This window comes from Nuphar pumila, chromosome 3, assembly GCF_984573655.1.
Source record: "Nuphar pumila chromosome 3, dmNupPumi1.hap1.1, whole genome shotgun sequence".
NCBI classification, from domain to species: domain Eukaryota; kingdom Viridiplantae; phylum Streptophyta; class Magnoliopsida; order Nymphaeales; family Nymphaeaceae; genus Nuphar; species Nuphar pumila.
The window spans coordinates 13,560,301-13,579,566 of record NC_143251.1 but is presented as its reverse complement, the minus strand read 5'-3'; the positions used below and the strand labels follow the sequence as shown (position 1 = coordinate 13,579,566).

The 19,266-nt window shown below is 39.4% G+C and overlaps 1 pseudogene; it reads right to left on the bottom strand.

Moving 5' to 3' along the window:
* Positions 1-15,355: 15,355 nt before the first annotated feature.
* LOC149842041 (pectinesterase pseudogene) lies at positions 15,356-16,589 on the bottom strand (annotated as a pseudogene).
* Positions 16,590-19,266: the final 2,677 nt, after the last annotated feature.

Here is a 19,266-nt window from a genome sequence, read left to right as displayed (position 1 = left end):
TGAACCAACTCGGTTATTAATGATCCTAGTAATCAATGTAAGACTACAAGTTTTGAGCTATACCCGGATCTGAACCCATACCTAAATAAATTTGGATCAGGTTCGGGTATCTAAGCTAAAAAAACACACACAAAAAAGAGTGACAAGATCTGACCCAAACGTGAATCAAGAAAGCGCATTTCCAACATCCTTTAAAAAGAAAGTATAATTGTTATAATATTTTTTATTGACAAGAATCCCTCACCGATAATCGGACAGCTTAATCCCCAGGTGGGGTCATTGACACTAGGGATGCACAACGGCTCGTTTAAAGCTCCGTCCGAGCTTGAACGCAAGTCTGGGCTCGGTGTACATAAACGAGCCAAGCTTGATCAAGTTGTCGAACTCAATTAAACTCCAAAAGCTCGATTAGGCTCGAATAAACACACACACACACACTTTATATATATATATATATGTTTTCAAATTAAATTATAAGTGTTAATGTTAGCCTACTGGGTAGGGCGTTAGCTTCTTGTACATGCTGAGATCAAATTTTATGCATCACTTTTTTCCTGTTTACACGGAGAACAGGGACATGGGAACAATGTTGAGCAAAAAAAATCAGGCCCCCAACCCTATCATTCTCCCCCCCCCTCTCTCTCTCTTTCCTGTGCAGCGGTCGACGGAGAAGCCAACAGCGAGGCCGGCGATGAGGCCAGCAGCGAGCTCTCTTTTTCTCACTTTTCTTTTTTCTTCTCCTTCTGCGTTCATTGATTAGTTTTTTTTTTCATTAATTAGGGCTCTGAATCAAATATCTTTAATTTGGGTATTAGATATTTAGTTTGATTAAAACTTTTTTTATTAGAGTTTTGAATAAAATTTTTACAATTAATTTTATTGGGATTAGATTTAGGGATTTTTATATTTAATTTTATGATTTATTTATAATTTTTTATTTTATGATTTATTTTTCTTGTAGTTTATGATTTTTTGATTTATTTATAATTTATTTATGATATATTTTCTTGCACTTTAAGGTTTTATGATTTATTTATGGTTTTGCATTTGTATATAAAAAATATTTTTTTAAATTTTTTTTCTCAAATTACAAAAAATATAAACATTTTTTGTAATTGAATCCAGTTTAAGATCCATATTTAGAGCTAAAATCCATACTTTTGTGATAAACTTTCATAATTAGATTCAATATTATACAAATTAAACCATTTATATATCAACAAATATGAATTCTTATTTTTTCTCAAATTATCTAATTTTTAAACTTTTTTTTTTAGATCCAATCCAAAATCAGTAGCCGAAGTTAAAATCCATAATAAACATGTTAAAGTACTAATATGATTGGACGGATCAAGTTGTATCATCCAATATGAAGTTATCCAACCCATAACCCATATGGGTTCTCGCTGTCCCAACAATGTAAACAAACGCTCAAAACATTGGAGGGAGCATAGTTAGATATGCCATCATACATAGAGAATAGACAAAACATGTATTTTGTTTGTTTTGTTGGTTCATTCCGTCGAATCTTAGCACATACCTAGCATATATCTAATTGGTAAAATTCTTCAGGTCTACACTGCCTACTGGGATAGTACAGCCAGCTTCAACTAGGGCTGCACATGACCCGAGTTTGAGCTTAGCTTTGGCTGGCTTGCTCAGCTCGTAAGAGAAAACATGGTGTTCAAGCTTGGTTCGAGTGGCTTGGCTCGGCCGTAGGGTAAACATGGTGTTTAAGGGCAGCTCGAGTCTTATATGAAAATTGTATGTATATATAAGAAAACATCAATGAGTGGTAAGATGAGGAAAGGTCAATGAATGGTAAAGTGTTATCTGAATTGATAATTGAATCAGCATATATAGTTAAGGAATGTATTTCACGAAGGATTGAAGATTTATAACAGTTACAATGCATCTCATTAGATTAAGGTGAACAACTCTTCAAGATGAAGATAAGGATAAGAATGCATGTGAATTGAATACTCTGATACTCTCATTTAAGTTGATTAATAAAAAATGAAATTGTTCTTCTCACGTCTGTGTTTTTGTACAAGTTAAAAGCGCTCTGCATCCACAACGCATGTCAACGAGAGGCGATGGAGGTGATGAAACCAGCCTCACATCCTGTGAGCAGATTTTCGGGACACGCAGAGGATTTGCCACAACTGAAGAAGAAGATGAATAACCAATGCAGTAGTTAAGAATTTGTGGTGGTTGGAAGCAAGCGATTGATTAGGCTGATTTTAGGGGCACCATGTTACTTGTCTGAGAGAGAGAGAGAGAGAGAGAGAGAGAGAGAGAGAGAGAGAGAGAGAGAGAGTAAAATGTCTGTATAAAAGAGAAGATGAAGAGACTATGATTCCAATAAACACAACCGAAGCAACAATGTTAGGTACATCCCAGATTATGCAACTAGCGTGAAGGCCAACACATGGGATGGGGGGGGGGGGATCTCGTAGAACTTGGTCAGGTCAAACAGCGGCCCCGATGGCTGAGACGCTCCTCTTGAGGAGGGGCGCCTGCAGGTCCTTCGCGGCCGCTACTACTTCCACCGTGGGCTTGCTCTGATGGGGTTCTTGGAGGCCGAACTTCCAGAAGATGACGCTTATGAAGATGGATCCGGCGGTGATGACGGAGAAGAAGATCCACGCCATCCACATCATGTCTGCCGGCAGGACGGCCCACAGCCTTATGCCGTAGTTGTAGGTGAGCAGGATCGCCACCGCGAGACTCACCCTCCTCAGCGCCTCCGATTCCGGCGATTTCTGAGGGAGAAACGACGACACGGAGACGGCTCCGGCGAGGATGATGTAGAAGAGGAAGAGGGTGAGCAGGACGAGGGTGCTCCATGGCTCCTGCAACTGTGTCGTTTCCATGATGATGCCCGCACGATCTCGCTGCTTGTGGATTCAAAGCTCGGTTTTGCTGCTCTGCCAAGCCACCGTGATGACCGGACTTTGGATGCGTGTTACAGGGCGTTTCCGGTACTTATGTAGATATTTGCCGTGCGAAAGGAGAAACTCCCTTTCGTCGAAAAGGACGAGCATCTTCGTCCCGGTTTCCTATAAGATTGTCTCGAGGAACTTTCTTGAAGCTGCCAAATTTGGAAATTGAAAATTAATCACCTCACCCTCGTAACCATTTACTACCGTCTTTCACATCCTAGGTTTTTTTTAATTTTAATGGCAAGCTGGGTAGACCTTATACCTGAGTTCAAGGTTGTTAAATGCGATGAGGGGTTGAGCAGAAGCGTAAGTTTCATGATCAAAATAATAAAATATACAATATTAATAAAATAGCACTGGTAAATGGTTTTTTAATATAAATATACATATATGAGTTTGTTGATGGTTGATTTAGTAAATATAAGGTTTTTGAATGACTTGAAAAATAAATAGCTCCCAATTTTTTTAAATTATAACCTTGAATTTGTTTCTAGCAAAAACAACTTAAACAAAAAAAAAATCTTAGTAATGCATATAAATATTTTTTTCTTAGACATATCAGATGCATACATGCAATAGAACTATCATGAAACTATAGTTTTTCAGCAATGCACTTTTGCGCACATCTCTTACTTATATACAGGTATATGTAAATTTAAGTTAGTTATACTAATACAAGATTTTTAGTGGTTTACCACCACGCAATTAATCCAGAGATATTAATGCTATTGAAACTTGCATCAAACATTTAGCTGAAATCATAGTGAGGGCAATCCAAACAGTGTTATATTTGAAATTATTTTAGATAATTATGTATTCAAAGCAATTCTAGAACGCTTCAGGTACTGAGTGTGTGCCTCAGTACATTGAGCATGCGCCTCGCCTGTGAGACATACGCTTCAAGTACTGAGGCCTACGCCTCTCACAACACTGCCCGAGTTACCGTGTGCTGTGCTAAGTTTTTTTTAGTCATGTTTTATCAAGCAAAAATATGTTATGATTAAAAATTTATGGGTATTAACCCAAGTATAATTGCAAACAAGATATTGCTTACTTTACTGTTTGAAATGATATCATTAAGGAAAAGTTTTTAAAAATTAAAAAAATTGCATCACTTTCAAAGATGAGATCTAGCAAAAAAGGTCAAACTGTGAGAAATGCAGGATCGCTATATATAGACTATAAAAGTTTTATCGGGTCAAATGTGAACCCTTTCCCTACTATGACCGTTTAAGAAAACTTTGTGCTTCGATACACAGAGTTTGAGCTATAAATGTACGTCGATCGTAGTATTTCTATGATATTCCAGTTCGAAGAACGCTATGACGATGTGTTCCAATTAACTCTAATGCTAGTCTTTTCATATTCATAGAATTCAAATATAAAAATTATAAATTGTATGAACTATGAACACCTCGAGAGAGACATAAGTACCCATAATTGACTAAGCACGATACTTTGGGGTAACTGGATACAATTTAATTTTGTTGTTTGCAAGCATTGTATGAATTGCAAAAGAAAGTTAATGAAACGAAAGAAATTTTTTTATGCATGAGGTAAGTCATGACATATCTACATAATTGTATGCATAATTTGTTTACGAATATGCTTGCATGTTTACATTGATACCCATATAATTGTATGCATGAAGCATGTGTGAGCATAATTATATGCTAAATTAAGATAGATGTTTAACTGTATGCATGAATTAACATGTGAGTGTAAGTATACACTCAAATGACTTGTGCATAGAGCTTTATGAGTGAATACATGTACATATAATCATATGTATACTTATACAAAAAGATATGTAAAAGTTGTATGCTTTATTTATGCATAAATGTTTGTGTAAGATTGTATGCTTAAATATGCTGAAATGAATGCATGTATTGTATGTTTGATATACACACGAGAGTGTACATGAATGGTTTGCTTGTTGAGACCTAACAAGGGTCTGCAGAATTATGTTGAGATATGATGTGTCACACTTTATTTTTTTTTCTTTTCAACTCTACATAAATAAGCAGACGAATGTCGAGGAACACTAAGACTATTGTGTTGGGTTGGACTATATCTTCTGTTTCTTTTTATGTTTTGTGTATTATGATATTTGAAGTGTTATGATTTGATTCTAACTCCGTGACACACCAAAGTTTAAGTATACTTTTGAATTGGTTCGAAAAAGTAGAACCCAGCATCGACGTCAACACGCCCACCACCACCGCCCAACAAATGACATTGTGTGTCCTTCCACTACCCACCACTCAGACCAAAAGAGGGGTTCCTTCAACAAGAGCTTGACCAATGAGCCACCACTGACCAGTTTTTGATCAATAACACCTAGCACCATCCCTAGATGCTACTCTCATCTCCACCATTCAACCACCGTTGGTCTTGTCACCGCCGATAGCCAACCTAGTGACACCATCATCAGCTAGACAAGCAATAGCCTCCCTTCCTCTTTCCTTCTACTTTTAGTGGGATGAGACTTGCTGGCGATGGGCTGAACCCCTAGTGCCGCCCCTTGCGACCGGAATCCGGCAGGCTGACGTCTCCCTTTCTTGTTGGAGCTGACGTCGATGTAGGTGAGGATGGTGTGCGCATGAGACGAATAGAGGGCACCTCCCATCCCCGCCAATGGAGAACGTAGTGCTCGTGGGATCCTGGCCAATGATCGTTCACCGACTGAATCTTAATGGCTTGCGCCTCCCTTAGATGCTGGTGGTGATGCCGACGTGACCCATGCAGAGGTGATGGAGCTTGCCACTGACAGAGTTCCTTCATGGAGTTCATTCCCCACTGACAAAGACCACACTGCCAGTGGGATCCCGGTTGTCCCTGCTCGTCGATGCTCTTCGATCGACGAGGTGGCCAACTGCACCCTTACGACAACCCCCTCGACATCTGTCGAAGGGGGCGCTGTTGTGCCCGGGCGCAGATCAGGTCATGCTGAACATGAGCGTTTTTTCTCGTGCTGACATCGTGGCCGTCTGTTTACATTTTGGATGAATGCCACGTGGTTTTGTTGACTTTTGAGTTTTTTAAAATGCAAATCGGATGGCCACGATGTCAGCATGAGCAAAAACGCTCATGTTCAGCATGACCTGTTCCGCTTCCGTTGTGCCCTATCGGGGGTGAGGAACACCACCCGATGAGATGGGGTGAGAGAACCGGTTCGTGTACCAATCAGTTCCTCCCTGTTTCATTCGAGTGAGTTGGTTCTAGGTGCCCTAAACTAAGCCACTCTCATTTGGGCCCGGTTCAGGCCCATTCTCAAGCTTTTGGATTTGGTTTTGTGATCTCAGATCCAAAGCTTATGTGCCGAAACCCAGGTCTGGTCCAAAGAGACTCCTTTATAACCAGGTTTGGTTTTGGAGCGCATCAACGATATCATTTGGAGCACCGGATGATAAATCAAGTGACTTATATCATTTTTTTGGAGCGCATCAACAATATCATTTGTTGCACCGGATGATAAATCAAGTGACTTATATCATTTAGACCTCTTTAGATTTGAGCAAACCAACCTTAGAGCCATTGGATCCATTTGACCCATATTAATAAAAGTATCTAAAAGACTATAGATGGTTCAAGAATAATATTTCAGGCTTCCATATGTGTACTAAGACAGTTCGGGTTACTAAGTTTGTGGACCCGCATCGATATTCAATTTCATATTGTGGGCCCATAACTCACAAGGTGGAGCACAATTGAAAGAGGCATAAGCTAGATTAAGACTTAAGAGCAAGTCTTCTTCAACCTAGAGAGAATGATGCAGTCGCAGAGCGATGCATATCCGAGACTACTTCCTTTATTGGATCATTTAATATCCATATTATTTAGTTTGTATATTTTTAATATTTGGATAATTTTATAATATATTTTGGATTCGATATTCAAATATAATTATGACAATTAAGAAAAAAAATATTTTTCAGGAGTTTATCAAATTAGGTAGTTTACTTAGATTGAGATATGGGGTACCTCATCTATAAATAGACCAGATCCCTATATATATAGTTCAAGATTGAGAGTTGAATTTCATAAATTGTTATTTTTCAGTTGTTTTTTGTTTTGTGTTACTTTTCTATAATTTTTAGCTATTTTTTGTTATTTTCAGTTTTTCTTAGATAATCTCTTAGTTGGATAGTTTTTCTCATAAATCGGTCCCTCAAACTACCTTGGTGGTCTGTTTGGAATCTCGGCTATGGGATAGGCCTTTATGCATTTGGGATGAGAAGTGAGGCCCTTTCTCATTTGTATTTACACTAAATCATGGATTTGGCTGCTGCGGCTTCTTCAAATGCATAAACTCCATAAACGGCCATCTCATATGCAGGTTGCACCTCAACAAGCCCCACCGAGAGCTACACCCGAGTAGCATTAGGGTTGTGTCCCATTGTTGCATCGCCAAGGACTACCTCTCTCACTACAAGAAAATTGTTAATTAGCGACGGAAATTAGCGACGGATTTTTCCCGTCGCTACTTAGCGACAGATTAGCTAGAGATAGAATCTGTCGCTAATTCGCGACGGATTAGCGAGGAAACGACTTTTATCGCTAATCTGTCGCTACTTAGCGACGGATTAGCGACTGCATGTTTTTGTCGCTACTTTTTATTACAAGAACACCATTTTAGCGACGGATTTAGAGAGGGAACTCTGTCGTCGCTAATCCGTCGCTAATTAGCGACGGAGTAGCGACAGAATATATTCCGTCGCTTTTTTGGTATTTTGGTTTCGCGACGACTTAGCGACGGAAAAATTCCGTCGCTAAGCCGTCGCTAAATGTCGCGTAAATCCCTAATCCCATCCCTCTTTCTCTTTTCCCTATTTCGCTGTATTGCTCCCTCCCGCCGCCCGTCGGCTCTCGCCACCGTCCGGCCGCCGCCGCTCGCCAGCCGCTGCTCCCCGTCCACCGCTCGCCAGCTGCCGCTACCCGTCAACCTCCCGCCACCGTCCGGCGACGCGCAGGTAATATTCTTCTTCTTCTTCTAAACGCAGGGGGTATGCCCCTTCCCTGCCGGAAACGCAGGGGATTTAGCCCCCTGCCGTGCTTTCCGGCAGGGGGGGTCGACCCCCTGCGTTTCTGGCAGGGGGGGTCGACCCCCTGCCGTAAAGGCACGGCAGGGGGGGTCGACCCCCTGCCGGAAAGGCATGGGTGGTCGACCCCCTGCCGGAAACGCAGGGGGTCGACCCCCCTGCCGTAAAGGCACGGCAGGGGGTCAACCCCCCATGCCGGAACTGCCTTTCCGGCTGGGGGTTTAACCCCCTTCCCTGCCGGAAAGGCAGGGGGTTTAACCCCCTGCGTTATGCTGCCTAAGTGACTTATCAAAAAAAAAATTCTGTTTTTGAATGCCTATGCTGCCTATATGAATCGTTTGAAAAATAAAATCTGTAGTAGGAATAACATGCTGCCGATGTGTATTGCTTTTGAAAAAAAGAATCTGTTATGAGATATATTATGCTGTCTATGTGAATTGGTTTCAAAAAAATCTGTTTTTTAATGCATATGCTGCCTATGTAAATCAGTTTGAAAAAAAAAATCTTTAGTAGGAATACTATGTTGCCTATGTGTTTGTTTGAAGAAAAAAAATTTGTTATGAGATACCTACGTTGCCTATGTGATTTGTTTTGAAAAGAATTTTTGTTATGGATACCTATGCTGCCCATGTGATCTCTTTTTTAAAAAAAAAAAGTTATTATGTGATCCCTATGTTGTCCATGTGATTAGCTTGAAAAAAAGTTTGTAATATGTGTATATAAGATGTCCATATGGTTTTAAGTGTAGTTTGCATATATGTTGTCCATATGGATTTTAAGTTGAATTTTTTTTTGTAATGTATATATACAAGTTGTCCATGTTGTTCAATTTGTTAGTTTGTTAATGTCTACTGGTAGTTAGTTTTACTTCAATTTGTTTTCTTGAAATCTGGTTAGTTAGAGTATTTCAATCTATTAGTCTTTTATAATTATATTTTTCTTAGATAGATTGGTATTTAATGTTCTCACAATCAGTTAGTTAGATTAGAGCTATTTGAATTCTTTATGATAGTGGTGGTTAAACGGAGTTCACATCTTTTCTAGTAAACTAATTGATTGATTTACTATTCCTTTGCTAAGTAGTTCAGATTAGAAATTGTCTATGACTTTATGTTAGTCGACTGGTTCAACATGTTATAGCTGGTTTGTTAAATTAGCATCTTCTAGTTAGATTTGGCTTAACATATATACTATTTTTCTTTTCTCTTCTTTCAATTAGTTAGAGTTGTTTTAATTTGTTTTAATTTTTTTAGTTAGTGTTTCATCTTGTTTCATGATTAGTTAATTTGTTACTTAATTTGTTTTGTTTTTGTGCAGATTTTTCAACGGAACCAACTCGTGCTCGGCCACCTGTGGTAAGTAAATGACAAAAACAATGCAAATCGGGTAAATACTCGTGGTGAGTAAGTGATGCAAACGTATCACATGTTATTTAATTTATTGAATGCAGCACTTTATTGTTCACATACTCACTTAGTTGTTGATATCTAGGATTGCTTTGTTGGAGTTCGGAGATCATGCTGAGCATGATTTTAATGTAGAAATATGGAAGTGTTCTTATTTTTGGAGTACGGAGTCCATGCTAAGCATGGTAGTAGTTAGTGAGATATTGAAGTGTTTTTGCTGCAGGTACATGTTTGCCATTTATTTGATATGAATGATTATGATGTATTGCAATGTTTGATGTAATTGTATCCATGCTTGCATGTAGTTACTTTTAATTTGATTTTGACTTCCATGTGAAATTTTATAATAAAAGCATGCTTCAAATGATTGTATCATGTCATTAATAGTTTGTACATGAAAATATTAAGTTATCAATGCATGCATCAAAATTCTTGTTATTGTTTGACATAGTATATTGCATGATAAATTTGATATTTTCTTCATCGTAGCATTCTGATTGTTTTTTTCTTAATTCGTTAGGATACTATTCGTAACATCATACGACAGAATGACTGCAAACCGTGAATGGATGTACCGTAGGATAGTGGACAATGAGTTATCGCATGAATATATGGATGGTGTCGATAGTTTTATTGAATTTGCAACGGCGAGTGTCAGTACGGTAGATCCCACAGGTCGGTTTAGGTGTCCCTGCAAGATTTGTAAGAATAATCGATTTATAGAACCTCATGGCGTTAGACATCACCTATACAGGAAGGGTTTTGTGAGTGATTATCAGAACTGAATGTTTCATGGAGAAGAATTCAGAAACGATTTTGATGCACGGGTGAATGTGGTGCACGATAATCCATATACGAATTTGATATTTGAGGCTGCAGGAACAGAACTGGGTTCTGCTATGAGTTCTAGTGATGTAAGAACTGCCGTAGATGAAGAATCACCAAACGATGCAGCTAGTAGATTTTATGATTTACTTAAAGATGCTGATGAGCCACTTTGGAACGGTTGTGAGAGTCACACTATCTTGTCTGCAGTTCTTCAACTAATGAATTTGAAGTCCGAGTATAATTTGAGTCAATCATGTTTTGACCGTTTGTGCATGATTGTGAAGAGTATGTTGCCTAAAGATGAGAAATTGCCACAAAATAGTTTTTGCCTGCCTTAAAGCACATCTGAGCAAGGTAGAATCACATATAGAGTTTTTTTATATGCCTTAGAACACATATGAACATGCTATAATCACATATTCAATTTTTTGACTGCCTTAGCACACATATGAGCATGATAGAATCACATATATATATATTTAACTTTTTGTCTGTCTTAGAGCACATATGAGCATGATAGAATCACATATAAAGTTTTTTTGATTGCATTAGAACACATAAGCATGCTATAATCACATATTCAGTTTTTTTACTGCCTAAGAACACATATGGGCATATTATAATCACATATTCTGTTTTTTGACTGCCTTAGCACACATATGAGCATGCTATAATAACATATAGAGTTTTTTAACTGCCTTAGAACACATATGAACATGTTATATATCATTTATGATAGAATCACATATAAAATTTTTGGCTTTGCCTGCCTTAGAGCACATATGAGCATGCTATATTCACATATTCAATTTTTTTACTGCCTTAGCACACATACGAGCATGATCGAATCACATATATAGTTTTTTGCCTGCCTTAAAGCACATCTGAGCATGGTAGAATCACATATAGAGTTTTTTTATATGCCTTAGAACACATATGAACATGCTATAATCACATATTCAATTTTTTGACTACCTTAGCACACATATGAGCATGATAGAATCACATATAGAGTTTTTTTATTGCCTTAGATCACACATGAGCATATGATAGAATCACATATAGTGTGTAATTTATTTCATTATATTTTGTTTATCAATACTGACTGTTCTTTTCTTGTGTAGGCTGCTAGCGATAATCAGGGTAGTGGAGCTGAAGGGACAGATAAAGACAATGAACAAGAAGACGCACAAAATCTTGGCGATGATTAGAGGACTGTGTTGAAGAAGTTCTATTTTTTTTTATTTTTCCTAATTGTAATTGTTGAATTGTAAATAATTAAACTTCTTAGTTTTAAGGTGGAACGATTAATTATTATAGATACTTGTTATATGATTTTTTTTGTGTGGTTTGTTTTTTATTTACAGGAAATATAAATTGTACAGGAAATATAAATTGTACAGTTCTCAGTAATTAATTTTTAAATAATTTTTTTTTGATTTTTTTTCGTTTTTGCGACGGATGATTCCGTCGCTATTCATATTAATCTAGCGACGGCTTAGCGACGGAATTAAATCCGTCGCCACGCCGTGGTCGCCGTTTAGTACCGGCGGATTGGCGACGGAATATAGCGCTCGTTATTCCGTCGCAATTAGCGACGGACTTGGCGACAGAATTATTCCGTCGCAAGTTAGCGTCGAAATATTCGCGACGTAAGCATACTGTCGCCGCGTTGTCGCTAATCCGTCGCTAACATGGTTAGCGACGGATTAGCGACGGATTAGCGACGGAATGTGGTCGTCGCTAATCTACTGCTTTGTTGTAGTGTCTTGGAGGGAGTCTAAATGGTATGTTGGTGATGGGATTGTGTTGCCAACACCAGCCCCAATGCCTCCCAAACACCCAAGGCATGTCTTGGAAACCCTGATGCAACACCAAATCTGTGGAATCCGTGTTTCCAAACATAGCCTTACTGCTTGAAGTTAATTTGTTGAAAATCACCATATATTTCCATCCATAAGCTTGTAAGTCTGATTCAACATGGTTGCTACCTTTCCATAAACTACTGTAGGGATGTAAATGTTCGGACTTGGGTCAGATCTAGGCATTCCTGGGTCTGACATATTGAATCTGACCTAATATGATTTGGATTCAGATTCAGAGTCATATGGGATCAACGAAAACCAAATCCACGTCCAAGTCCAACTGGCTTAAAATCCAATACATTTATACAAATTCAGATTTGGATTTTATTTGGATTAGGATCTTACTCGATCTCGTATTTGGATTCTGGTGTAAATTAAACTCAGTATCAGTCCAGATTTGATTATCAATCGAGCCTGACTTGACTTTAGCTCTGACTAAATGAATTCAGATTGGAGTTGGATATGTCAGTTAATATCCCACCTGTTGACATCCCTACTATTCACAAAGAGAAATTACTCACATAATATTGATTTTTTTTATGTAAAACAGTTTATCATTAAGAACACCTTAGGATCAAAACTTGAAATAAAAGAGACAAACTTCTTCCCTCAGAAGTTCCCTGACTATAACAAATTATGAGGATTTGTAATCCTTATCCAAACTAGAGCTTTTACTTTGCAGATTAGTTCCATGTAAATCAAGAGTACACTCTCCTAAGTTATGGTGGTTCAGGTTGAACTTGAAGTAGTTAACTATCTGTGTTATTTCTTTTTTGCAAATTTCGCTATTAAAACATAAAATATCGTGATAAAATGTGGCCTCTACGATTTGATAATAATTCACGATATTTTGAAAATCTCATGCTATTTTGCAATTTAAAACCGTGCGCTACCATATCGCAATTTTCGCGATATTTTCAAATTATCGTCCATATTTGTCACTGTGAATTTAGGGCCAATGGACTCCTTTCTTATTTTTTACCGTATATTTCTTCTTTTGCCAATACTAAAACACAGTAACATTTAAGCGTGGTACGCTACAAAATATATACAATTCCCTTTACCAGATATATATTGCATTTTCCATCACAGCCACAGGATCAATGTGGCCATCATTTTTCATGAAGATCTTTAGCAAGTTTTTGGAAAATCTACTGGCAAGAGCCATCCCCCACCGGGCCTTGGCGGATTGACGGGTCTGGTTTCTCCGGGTTATAAATCCAAAAAAAAAAAAAGGAGCCACCCCACCGTTGGTGGTTGAGAGATCATGTTGCAGCCCAAGAGGCCTTATATGGGCGTTGACAAAACTAACAAATAGAAGAAAATTTGTACACCATTCGACATTTGGTAAGCAAAATGATAACTTAATAAGGCAAAAGAAATTTTACCATAAATTTTTCTGGGCAAAAATCCATGTATTTTAAATAAAAATTTCCTCCTATCCATGGGAAATTTTGCCAAGAAGAGGGCCACTGCCCCCATGCACTCCGTTTGGCTCTCTGCACTCATAAGCGCTTAGTGAATATAGCTACGCACAAGTCCTTGTCATAAATTATAAATATGCTAATAAATGCATTTTTAGTTTAAGTTATGATATTTTTTTTGGAAAAGATTCAATTAGGTTTTAGGAGACCAACTTTTTTGCCCCTGTTTTCAACAATTGCCTCACGTTTCTGAAGTTCTTGTTATGGGCCTCTTATTTAGTTTCTATTATATATATATATATATATATCTTATGAGATTAAATGAGTTTTATCAATTCCAAAGGGCAATATGAAAAACCTAGAAAATCATCTCTCTCAAGATGATGGCTGTAAACCTCAAGTATTTATTTGACCGTTTTGAGGAAACCTGTAGCTCATATAAGGAATTTCAGAAAAGTGAGGCCTATTTTTGAAATTAAGGGCAAAACTTTGGCCCTTAAATAAAGTTGTTTTATGAATAAAAAACATAGAATTTTATTTATTTTTTACTAGCAAGCTTGAGCCACGGGCTTGGTTCACTGGTGAAGGAGCCAAGCCTAAACATGCATTGTTTAGTTAGTTCAACCCGTTTAACAGCCCTAGAGAGAAGGAAGGCTAAGACTTGTTTGCTTCAAAGGTGCCACCGTCAACAAATGCCTTTCCGGTAGCTAAAAAGTCAGAGATCAATGTACCCTGTTTGTTTTAATTAGTTAACTTTAAACCATGAGGATAGGAGTAGTAACAGAACCGTGCAAGACGACCCAACGGTGAGTTTTACTCTATGTAAGTCAAGAGAACACCACCCTAAAGTTACGATGGTACAATACCAGAGAGAGAGAGAGAGAGAGAGAGAGAGAGAGAGAGAGAGAGAGAGATGTCCATGGATAAGGCTAGTAAACGAGCCCAACTAATTAACTGAACAGGGCATGTTCGGCCCCGCTCTTTTACTAGTGGATTGAGCTCGTGGCTCGGCTCCTGTTTGTGTTTAGCCAAGCCGAGCTCGAGCTCAGCTCATCCCTAAATGAGATGAGCCGAACACGAGCTGACTCGTGTAAAAACATTCCATGTTATTTTTATATAGTATATACATTTTTATATATTATACTTGAAAATATATATAACTTTTTATAAATTACACTTAATAGTCGTATATATATTTTTCATTCATCCTTTTTTTTTTAATATGTTTTATGCATTCATCCTTTTATATATATATAAACAAGCACTATCAAGCCGAGCTGAGCTGAACACCTTGTGTTCGGGCTTGATTCATTTAAGCTAAATAAGCTGCTCGTGGCTCGGCTCACAAACTATATGAAGCGATCATGAACGAGTTCATAACGAGCCAAACCGAATCACGAGCTGCTCGGTTAGTTTGCCAGCCCTATCTATGGAATTGTTCACTCAGCCAAATCATATAGTCTAGCCATTTGGTCCCGTATGTTGTAGCTATCTTTAAAGCTATAGATAGGGCTGGGAAAGAAGCCTAGCTTCCAGTGGCTCGGCTCATGTTCCACTGGTAAAGAGCTTTCAAACTCGTAAAATAGACTCGACGTGTTGAGTATGAACAATAGGTGCTCGGCTCAGCTCGATTCTTGTAGCTCGTTAGATATTAAAAAATATACTTTAGATATATTTTACATGTATTTTTTTTTGTAGAGGGAGAGGAAGAAACTAGGGATACAGTAGCAGCAATATAGCATCTTTACATTGTGAATATAATTAATCAACCAATAAATAATAATGGTATTGCACCAGCTGACCCCTGCACGAGACAGAATTCAAACTACAAACCAGTTAGAATATCTAATAATTAACCATCAAGGATGAGGACAGTGTGTAGGGCACCCCTGCCGCGTCCAACCAATCTAGTCTGACCTTTGCGAACCCCTCCACGGTGAGCTGCATGGCCTCGTTGGCTGTGAGGTTCTTGTGGTACCCCTTCCACCGGACCCTGCGGTCCGTGTTGGAACCGGGCCCCGTGTTCTTGTACTCTATGTAATCCACGGTATCGAGGGTGGAGTATTGGTCCCAGGTGTGCCACCCTTCCGGGTCGATGAGGTCCCCCAGGTAGGAGTTCATCACGGCGACCCTCGAGTAGTTCTTCCAGGGGCGGCCAAGGTAAGTGGGGATGGCGTGCTTGGCGGGTGCGAGCTCCGGCGAGGCGTCGATGGTGCAGTACTGCATGGAGATGCCCGAGTCCTTGGCCTTGGTCTCCCTCCCCTGAGCCGTGATCATGTTCGTCTGGCCGGGGTTCGGCCGGCGGACGAGGATCAGGCAGTTCTGGAAGACGGCGGAGGCATCGCCGAAGATGAAGTCGATGGTGCCGTGGATGTTGCATTCGCGGTAGAACTGGGTGTAGGAGTGGACGTAGAGGGTGTCCTGATAGCCGCTGATGTTACACCGGTAGAAGGCGGAGAGGTCGGAGGAGACGCGCAGAGCCACCGCTTGGTGCTTCGACGGGCCGGCCGTGTTCACGAAGGTGACGTCCCTCGCTATGAATCCGCGGCCGGATACGCCTACCGATCCGAAATCATGAGAAATTGGAAAACTTGAATTAATTCATACGATTAGAGATGATGAATAATGAAACATGAATTGAAGTTTTTTACTTACCAACGGTGGCGGAGTTGTAGGTGGAGTAGCCGTCGTCGAAGCTCCTGTTGCCTCTGATGATGGTCACGTCCCTCCCTTCACCCACGAACATGAGGTTGGTCTTGTCGTTGGGCACGTCCACATTCTCGTCGTAGACCCCGGCCTTGATCTTGATCACGTACCGAACTCGGCTCCAACTGGGCGCGTTGCGGACAGCTCCGGATACGGTGCGGAACGTCCCCGTTCCGTTGGGAGCCACCACAGCGTCCGGATTCAGGAAGGATTTCTGATCCGCCGTCGTGAGCCAAACGGGGAGGCTGTTTTGCTGCTCCACCCATTCTTGGAGTCCCGGAAAGGAACCCAACGTTCGACGAAGAGTGTTTTTGGTGGCCGGAAGGGCTCCCTCTCTTCGACCACCATTAGTGCCAATCTTCGAGGTGGGCATGTTATCCAGGGTATGCAGAGAGCTGCTCATCATCTTGTTACTGTGATCTGCGCGTTTGAGAGTTGCGGATTGGATTCTTGGGAGGGAGAGGAAGGAGAAAGGAGGGAGACAGTGAGTGCAGCGTCGGTAGTTCTGGGTAATGGTGGTGCGTGGGATCTCTTTGATGGGGCAGAGCTCGGTGGTGTTGTGACTCCACATCGGGAGGGAAGCGTTGACGGCAAGAAAGCAGAGGAGGAGGAGGATGCACAAGGATAGTCCAATCGTCGAAGGGAAGGCGAGCATTCTTGTTCGAGATCTTGGTTTCTTGGAATAATCTCTGTGACTGCGAAGAGGAGAAAGAAGGGCTCTCGATTCAGGGGAGCGCGAAACCTGATGAATCCACGGTAACTTCTTTTTCTTCTTCGTCAGAGTATTCTCGTGTGAGCAATTCCATGGATCACAGTTTGATTGCAGAGAGAAGATAAAGAAAGCTGCAATCGAAAGCAAAAGATAAGAAGCGCAGAGGTTGGCGAGCTACGTCGGTTTCCATGCCACATAAACTCCGTCAGAGTTAGTATGAGAATAGGAAACTGGGTATCTCCATTTGCTTCAACGTATGGTAGAATGACACGTACAATACTTGGTCAAATCGGTCAGAGTTAGCATGAGAATAGGGAACTGGGATGACGTAATTGAGTCATCCAAGTTAGCCAGGCGCTATTTCTAGCCAAAAGGGAGTTTAATTCATGTAGGAACTCAAAGAGTATGAGTATATGATAGAGTCTAGAAACATTCACCGAGCTGGATAATGTGAAGCTCGGGTGCCCTGCCCAACTTGGGATCCAGGTATACTAAAAGCATATATATATATATATATATATATATATATATATATATATATATATATATATATATATATATACACAGAGAGAGAGAGAGAGAGAGAGAGAGAGAGAGAGAGAGAGAGAGAGAGAGAGAGAGAGTCTTTTCTCACTTGAGGCAACTCCTCTCATTTACAATTTTTCACTATATTAGCATTATCACTTTCTTTATTCTCATTGATCTTCCTTCTCATGTGTGCAGATCTGCATGTAAACGTTGGGCTGGTTGTGCTATCATCCTTATCTTGATGTGAGCACCATGGTGGCTATATCTTTCGAGCTTTCTATGTGCGGTGTGTTAGAATCTCATATCCAGATCCAATCACTAAGTCTAGATCTGGATCCAATACAATTAAAAAAGTCCAAAATAAACAAGAAGACCTGATCCCCATCAAGGAGTCCAAGAAAGTAAAACAAATTCAAGATTGTGTCAAAGAAGATGTTATGGGACTCTCACATAAGAGTGATCTCCCACATGAGAATTCATCCAAGAAGTTAGATCCCAATGGGACTCCTCCAAATTAAATATGAAGTCTTGTAGGCCTTGAATCTTGGCCATCTTGTACATGTATTATATATAAACGTGTACCAATGGAGCTCTACCCTCACTAATAGAAAACATTGAGGTGAAGGGTCATGAAGGTAGGATCATTCAAATCCGAACCACTTTAAATTGTGTAGTGTGTGTGATTGATTTATTTCTTTACTCAAATTTGTACTTGTTTATGGTATTAGAGCCTACCCTGGGCATCATGTCTGCATCAACATCAACAAACTCAACTTCAGAGACAAATTTTATTGTTCTTGCTCCAACTACCATACAATATTTCTTGAGCACAAAGTTGTCTACAAACAAATATTTGCTGTGAAAATATTAATTTATCTCACTATTGATTTCATATGCTATACAAATTCATTGATGAATCAAAACCATGCCTGGTTAAATTAATTACCCAAGATGGAAAGCAAGTGCTCAATCCTAAGTTCATTAAATGTCAATGCCATGACCAACTTCTCTTTAGCTAACTTATTTCTTCCTTAACTGAACCTGTTCACAGACATGTCATTGGCATGAAAACCTCATTTTGAGGTCTGGGCATCCCTAAGAGAAGCCTATGCTGGTCACTCTCAAATTTGTGTATTGCAGTTAAAAGATCAACCGCATACCATCAAAAAAGGAGAGAAAAGTATTGATGACCATTTAAAAAAAAAAAATCATCACCCACCAATTGGCCATGACAAGCAAACCTGTCCTAGATAAAGATTTTGTTTTGTTTATTTTATGGGCACTTCTACATGAATATACGACCTTAAGAGTCTCCATTTCTACTCATTTCGATCCCACATGCATAAACCAACATCACAGTCTAATTCTATGAGAAGAAGCGCACATAATAGAATCCACCACAGCTAGTCATGATGTTGTTCCATAAGAAAATTTCAACTGGAGGTTTAATAGCAATTTTAATAACTCCGATCGAGGATATGACAGAAATTTTCAATAGAGGGGCCATGGTCATGGGCGTCAAGGTGGACGTTTTAATGACTCACAAAATAATGCAGGTGTTACATGTTAATATTGCAAAAAAAAACAAATCACACAATCCACTAGTGTTATCTCATTCAGAGAGAGCTTTCATCAGAATCATCACTGACAGCATATCAAGCATCTATGTCAAATTATTCAGATTAAAGCTGGTTTTCAGATTCAAGTGCCTCTCACTATATGATGACATACTTGAACTTTATATCCCTTAACTCTGACTATCAAGGCAGCGATACAGTAAAAATTAGTAACGAGACATGTTTGCCTATCT